At 41.5% G+C, this 7,355-nt stretch overlaps 1 protein-coding gene across 17 annotated transcripts in view; it reads right to left on the bottom strand.

The window, feature by feature from the left end:
• RIMS1 (regulating synaptic membrane exocytosis 1) overlaps positions 1-7,355 on the bottom strand; it is a 344,875-nt gene that overhangs the window by 8,629 nt on the left and 328,891 nt on the right. The window lies entirely within an intron of this gene.

Raw genomic sequence — 7,355 nt, 5'->3', positions numbered from 1 at the left:
TGGATGTGTGCCAGCATAATTTTCTCGAACAGCCTGCCTAGGATCCAAGTAAGACTAACTGGCCTATAGTTCCCTGGGTCCTCCTTCTTCCCCTTTTTGAAGATGGGAACCACACTGGCCCTCTTCCAGTCCTCTGGCACCACACCAGAGCACCACGAGTGTTCGTAAAGCCGCTTGCTCCCCTTCTGGGCACATTAATTTTTCAGCCTTGGCTCCCTAGTGGGCGTGCTTCAAGGGGAACAATGGAAGATGGTCTCTGCATACCCTAGCCCATAGCCTAGGGGATAGGGCACTTACTGAAGAAGTACATTTAAAGCTTTGTAGCAACCTGGGCTAGGGACAGACATTCAAAAAGCCTGAGCCTGAACTGATTCAGTCTTTGCAGGTTAGTCTCACCTGGCTAGGCTGAACCAGTTTCCAACTGTACAGACATTCTCTCTGGACTGAGGAAATGCAGGCACATGCCTGCAGTGGCTCAGGCTAGACGCTGGGGGCACTAGAACAGCCAGCATGTGGTCTGCTAGCTAATGCTGAGGTGTCCATGTAAGGCAGAGGGGAGAGGGGAATAATCTCTTAGTAGGGAGAAGCCAGGCAGATGCTCTGTGCCTGCAATCTGTACCAAGCTCCAGCCAGGAAGCAGAGTGGAGCAGAGAGCCCCACCCAGCCCAGCCCAGCCCAGAGAGCATACCAGGATGCTGGGGTCATCTGGTTTACCAGCAAGGCACCTGGGACAGACATTGCATAAACCAATTTGAGATAAATTGGTTAAGTCTGATTCTATATTCAACCAGGTTTATCTCAAACCAGTTTCAGCCATTTTTAAACTGGTTTATGTGCACTGAACATCTGCTCTGTTACCAGTTTCTGATCACTTAAACTCATTTATGTGTAATGTCTATTCCTAGCCCTGGAGTCCAGGTCTCCCAGTTCCCGGGCAAGTGTTCTAACCACTAGGCTACTGGGTGCTTAGGCTCTCCTCTTTTTCCTCCACCTTTACTTTACACTGAAGTTAATACTACTGTCAAATGTACTGTTTCAGGCAGACACTTAAACAATCTGGGTACTGACGTAGTAGATACATCATACAGAATCCTTCCCTGTAAGTGAATTGCATCCAGACATGACAGAAGCATGTGAGGCTGCCTACAGGGATAGCTATGTACCTTCCCAGGGTATAACAGAATCACACTCCTAAGATCAGATGCATCACTGTGATGCAAGCAGATGTTACTTCTTACACATCTAGCAGGTGGAAGAGGATCTAGTGGGAAAGAAGCTCAGGAAAGGCCAAAAGAGCCTCATTGTAGTTTCAAGAATTTTATTTCACAATACGATAATCTCACCATGGACTTTCTTCATTGCCAATATTAATGAATGGAGATGGGCGTAAATTAGGGGACCACATTAGAACCCCAACGGATTTTAGGAATGATAAAAATCATTTTTTAGTGACTTGACCAGGCCAATCTCTTTAAGGTAAATTTGAATTAAAACAAAACTCCAATTACAGGAAGGTTTCTACCCATCTGGCCCATCTCTAATTTCTGTGAATGACAAACTGTTCAAAGGAAATCAGTACTGGAAAAATTAAATATCATATTTACCTAAAACCAATACAACTGTGAATTTAAGACAATTCCCAAGCAATTAGATTCTATATATGGGAAATTTATAAATTTATTATAATTTTCCACGTATAAATTCTGATTATAAGAGGGACATCTTAATTTTATCCCTACCCCCACTTTTGCAGCAAGGGAGCATGTGGTGGGAGGCAGATGGCTAAGGGGGCAGATGGCCATTTTACCCCTTGTTCTTCCACCATGTGACCCCCTGCAGCCTGCCCCCCACAGTGCCTGTGCTCCTACTCCCGTCTCCTCCAGGTCGCTTCTGCAGCCACCAACCCTTCTCACAATCTCTGTCTCCTGCCTGTTACCCATAGCCTCTGCCCCCCTTGCAGCTTTTTGTTTCCCTACCTGCTGCCTCTGCCCCATCCACTGCTGCTTCAGCAAGAACTTCTGCTACTGCTACTGCATAACTAGACCAGGCCTGGAACTTGTATGTGCTCTGTGCTCAGAGGTTATGGAGCCAGAACTGTGCTTAACTGTAAGTGGCCAGTGAGGGAGGAGGCAGAGGCTTTCTGGGGAAGGCTGCAGGGAGTAGATGCTAAGGGAGGCAGGCATGAAACCTTCTGGCAGGAGTTGTGGCTGCAGGGGCAGCTGTCCCCACATCCTGGTTTATGAAGGGGTCACAGGAAGCTCTAACTGCTCTATGGAAAGAAAACCAAAAGCAAACAGCAATAAATGTAGATATTTAGAATTCATTTTATTATGCTTATAGAGATACTGGCACGCTTCTAGAGTGCTTTAACACTGTAGATAAAACATTCCCTATCTGATCGCTGTCTCTCACTCTCTCTCTCTCTTTTGTTTTAATTGTGGAGGAACATGGATTTTGGGGTATTTTACAGAGTGACTTTAGGATTTTTTTAACATCAGAATTTCTGCTAGGGAGGCAAGTGGCAGGACCGAGGCAGAGGATCCTGCTCAGAGCTGGCACCTTGGACCCAGCTGGAGGTAGCTGATCTGCTGGCCAACTGAGGCTAGGAGGACATGCTTTGAGAGTTCAAAGAAGGCCGCCCCCACACTGGGAACATCTTCTGGGCAACAGCTGCCCAGATGGCCAGGCAGGGGACACACATGGCAGCAGTGTTGCACAAAGCCCAACTCTGCAGCTACAGCCCACTGGCAGCTGGCCCAGAGGGGCAGATGCCTCCACTGGCTGTGCAGTCCCCATCCAGGTCTGGCAGGTGCACAGCAGGTCACAGCCAGGCAGCAGCCCCCACTGTCAGACTGCTGCAGTGGGTAAAGGGTGCAGGGAACTCTCAGGGCTGCTTCGGCAGTCTAGCTGGCACAAGGGGTAGTGTCCCCAGGTACCAATTGACTGGGCCGCAGAAGCTCCTGAGAGCCAGTAGCCCTGAGCTACTTGCATAGCAGCCATAATCTAAAATGCTACTTATTTTTTAAAGCCAAAATGGAGGTGCATAAAGAATGTAGGTGTCTTTGTGTATTTTATGGCTGCTGTAAAGGGTGGAATAGTATTGTGCTGAGTAACTTAGGTTATTTCTATATGGTCTCCAGAACATACTCAGGAATGCTACTAGAACAGCAGTTCCCAACCTTGGGGTCACAACTCCATTTGGGGTCGCAACAATAAAAAAATCGGGTCGCAGGGATACTCAACCATGACATATAGTGTTAACAGTATGGCAGCACAGTAAATATAATCCACAGTTAAAGCAACTGAAGTAAATGTCAAAAAAATGCATCTGATAACTTTTTTAGACTTTGTATTCAATATTGCTTTTTAAACCTAAAAATAAGTTTAAATGATTTCAAATAAAAAAAAAACAAAAACCAAAAACATTATAATGCCATATTTATGACTTGTTGATCTTGTCTGGATCATTTTGGGGTCACAAAAAATATGCCAGTGTTTAAATGGGGGCATGCTACAGAAAAGGTTGGGAAGTCCTGCACTAAAAGATAATTTACAAGCACGCAGATATAATATTATGCATGTATGGCAAGACGGAAAATAAGGGTGGAGAACCACTTTAATTCCAGTATTTTCTAATTGTTAAGAGTAGACATTGAAAATAGTTGTATACTTTAAGAAAGTCTGAATACTTAACAGAGTGGCAAACTGGTATGTAACAGTAATGCAATTTAAAACTTATCAAATCGCCTCTTAGTCTCCTGTTCTCAAGAATAAATAACTAAAGTTCTTTCAGTCTTTCCTCAGAAGTCATGTTTCCCAGACCTGTAATCAGTTTTGTCAAACTTCATTGGACTGTTTCTAAGTTGTCTACATCTTTCTCAAAGGGATAGGCCCAAAACTGGGCACAGTACTCCAATGCTGAATAAAATAGGAGAATCTCTTCCCTTGATTAGCAAGTGACATTCTTATTAGTACAGAGAAGCATGCTACTGGCAAGTAAAGCACTCAGTTGGTTCACATTCCACCTATGGTTCACTGTAACCCCAGGTCCTTTTCTGCAATACTGAAGCCTAGTTAGTTGTCCCTAGTCTGTATTTGTGTATGCAACTGTTTTGTCCTAAGTGCAGGCGTTTGTGCCTATGCTATTTGAATTTCATTTGATCAATTTTAGACCGTTTAGACTCATGTCATTGCGGATCCTAGCCCTATCTTCTACAGTGTCCGTAATTCCACCTAATTTAGCATCACCTAGATATTTGCTAAGTGTGCATTCAGTATTGTTGCCCAAATTAATGAAGATATTAAGCACTATTGGGCCCAGGACAGACTCTTGAGGAATCCCACTTGATACCTCCTCCAAACTAGACATATCAAGCCACTGGTGACTATTCATTGTGTACAATGCTCCAGTTATGTATCCATCTTACAGTACTTCATATTATCTTAGCTTACTATTGAAAATATCATGAGAGACGGTGTCAAATACCTTGCTAAAACTGCTATCACATCTACTGCTCTTCCCTTATCCACTGGGCCAGTCACCTTGTCATAGAAGCCAATCAAGTTGATCAGGCATGACTTGCTCTTGATTAATCCATTTATTGTTAAATGAATTGGTTGTTCCTGACTACCTTTTTCTCTTCCAGGTACTTAGAGATATATTCCTTGATGACCTATTCCATAATCTTTCCAGGTATTGATGTCAAACTGACTGGTCTTCTAATTCCTTTGATGCTCCTTCTTCCTCTTCTTAAAGATGGACACAATATTACTCTTGTTCCAGTCATCTGGGACCTCACTTTATCACCACAAGTTCTCAAAGATGATGGCCAGTGGTAATGAGACAATTAGACAATTCCTTCAATACTTTAGGATGTACCCCATCTGTCTCTGCTAAGTTGAAAACATTCTGCTTTTTTAAGTAATCCCTAACTTGTTCTTCCACTACTTTAGACTGCCTATCTCCTCCCCAGTCCTTGCTTGCACACTGCATTGGTCATCTTGTAGCTGAATTTATTTGGGAAGACCAAAGTAAAAAATGGCATTAAATACTTCTAGCTTCTCTACATTATCTATTACTAGATTGCTTTCTAGCTCCCGTAAGGAATGCTTGACCTTCCTCCTATTTCTGACATACTCGTAGGGTACTTTTTTGTTGCGTTTTATGTCCCTTACTAGTTGCATTTCAAATTGTGCCTTGCCCTTCCTGATTTTCATCTTGTATGCCTGTGCAGTACCCTTGGTCATAGTAATATGACCAAATTGTCACTTTTCGTAAGATTTTTTTTTAAATTTCAACTCATTGAAAAGTTCACTGTTTAGCCAAGTTGGGGTCCTGTTACACTTCCCATTTTCTCATCACATAGGGATACCCTGCTTTTGCACCCTTAATATGGCTTTCTTAAGGTGGAACCAACTCCCTGAACTCCTTTCACCTCCTCAGAATTGCCTCCCAGGAGACGTTTCCCACCAGTTTCCTGAGTATAATAAGCTCTGCTTTTGTGTAGTTCAATGTCTTTATTCTGGTGTTCACCTTCCTTTCCTTAGGATCTTGAACTCTAGCATTTCATGGTCACTATCACCCAAGATACCTTTCACCTTAACATTCTCAATCAATTCCTTCCTGGTTGCAAGCAGCAAATCAAGGACAACTTTCTTCCCTTCTGGTGGCCTCTCCATCAGTCTCCACTACCTCTGGATGTACTGTTTTTGATTCTAAGCATAACTGCATCCTGGAACTGAGAAATGTTCCTAACAAAACTTTTTTTGAAACTGTCATATTTCTGCAAAAAAAGTTGGGTTGGATTAAACATGCTTAGTTCAAAAATTCCCAAATAGCTATAAATGTGAAAAAACACTTGATTGAAACGTTCAATCTGAAGTAGAAGTTGTCTGTAACCAGGGGTAGTCAGGAATTTCTTAACAAAATATTGTGTGTCAGAAAATGCCAGCTTATCAAAACCTAAAAATCTTTTCAGCAGAATTGTTGGCTTTGACAACACTTTTGTCAGCAAGGATTTTCAGACCCAAGATGGAATGCTGTTCAAAACCTGTGAACTTCCTAATGCCAGTAATCAGGGCCTTCACTGGCAATTAAGATAAACCAGATTTAAACAACTGTTATGCTTGACTGAGATTAGAACCTGAGGCTCCCACGTACCAGGTGACTGCTGTAGACATTTCATGAATGGACTTCTCTCCCTCTTTCTGTTTAATTTTTTTTTCAAAATATTGGAAGATTTATGTTTCATTTGGATAAGGAAATAAAACAAATGTTGAAAAAAAGTTTACATGGATCAAGATTTCTGTGCAGTCAAGGCCAGATGAGTATGCATATTTTGAACCCTTTGCACAATCTACTGAGCATGGCTTCTCTCTCTAGAGTTTCTAGTGGGCAGTTAGAAAAAGTACTACTCTGCCAATTTCTCTCCTACAGGTGCTTATGAAGTACAGCATGAGGCAGAATTACCGGAAATGTTGGAATAGGCAGAACAATAAATGACTATATTGTTAAAAGCATTATTAAACATCATAATGCATATGCATAAGCAAATCATGGTGTGCATATTAAGGTGGCACAAGCAATCTTACCTCTAGCATTTCCTAAATTTTGGAGTGTTTAAATTTGCACCCTAATGTTCTTTTAAATATAGTTATGTGTTATATTTATAGTTATCCATACGTATATAAATATAGCTTTACATAGTGTATGTATGCTGTCCTGGAGCTGCCTCCATTAGTGTTAACTATTGGTAATGACAAGAATGAACATCAGGCAGAAATCTGCTCACTTCCCATATACACATATCCCACTGATTCTGATGGCAGATATGTAGAAACATTTGGCAATAGGTAAATTATAAACTTTTCTGTTCAAATTGAACATGGATTAGAAAAGAATATTCCATTAAAAATTGATTCTTGGACCTCTGTGTAAAATTTGGAGAGACATTTTTAGTCATATCTTCCTATGATTCTAAGCAGGAAGAAGTATTGTTCTTTGGCAAATAGACCTGGCTATGAAAAGATCATTAAACCATAGTCTACTAGGATTCCATATCTTTATTTTTACATTTTTACATTCATGAGGGATCAGGTCTGAGCTGCTGTAAATCACCATTACTCCACTGAAACCAAAGGAGCTATGTCACTTTACACTGGTCACCTGTTAAAGTAAAGAACCTTACTGAAGTCATGTGAGGCCTGAAATTTATCATAACGGTGAATGGAGCACTCAGTGATTATATCTTTTTTGTTTCTTTTTCTCTCCACCCTTGAAAGAAAAGTACTAGACTGCTATTTTCTCTCTAACCTAAGATATATCTCTTTTCTAATCCTCTCTATGCTGCTGATAC

This window comes from Crocodylus porosus, unplaced genomic scaffold, assembly GCF_001723895.1.
Source record: "Crocodylus porosus isolate Cpor-Errol unplaced genomic scaffold, CroPor_comp1, whole genome shotgun sequence".
NCBI classification, from domain to species: Eukaryota; Metazoa; Chordata; order Crocodylia; family Crocodylidae; genus Crocodylus; species Crocodylus porosus.
The sequence above is the reverse complement of the archived record's forward strand: the minus strand, read 5'-3'. Positions and strand labels throughout refer to the sequence as shown.